We start from the raw sequence: 376 nt of genomic DNA, 5'->3' as shown, positions 1-376 counted from the left end.
GGAAAGGCTGGGAAGGTGGCTCAGTGGTAGAGTGCTTGCCTTGCATGCACGAGACCCTAGTTCGATTCCTAAGCACCACATAAGCAGAAAAGGCTGGAAGTGGCGCTGTGGCTCAAGTGGTAGAGCGCTAGCCTTGCGCTGAAGAGCTGAGGGACAGTGCCCAGGCCCAGAGTTCAGGCCCCACGACTGACAAAAAAAAAAAAAAAATGGAGAAAAGGGACAACAGGTCAAGGAATCCAGGTGGCCTCTAAGAAGCTAGTTAAAAACAAGAAATTGACCCGGGCACTGGTGGCTCACGCCTGTAATCCTAGCTACTCAGGAGGCTGAGATCTGAGGATCGTGGTTCAAAGCCAGCCCGGGCAGGAGAGACCGTGAG

The sequence above is a fragment of the Dipodomys ordii genome, unplaced genomic scaffold, assembly GCF_000151885.1.
Source record: "Dipodomys ordii isolate 6190 unplaced genomic scaffold, Dord_2.0 Scaffold53, whole genome shotgun sequence".
In the NCBI taxonomy this organism is placed as follows: Eukaryota; Metazoa; Chordata; class Mammalia; order Rodentia; family Heteromyidae; genus Dipodomys; species Dipodomys ordii.
Note: the sequence above shows the minus strand (reverse complement) of the source record.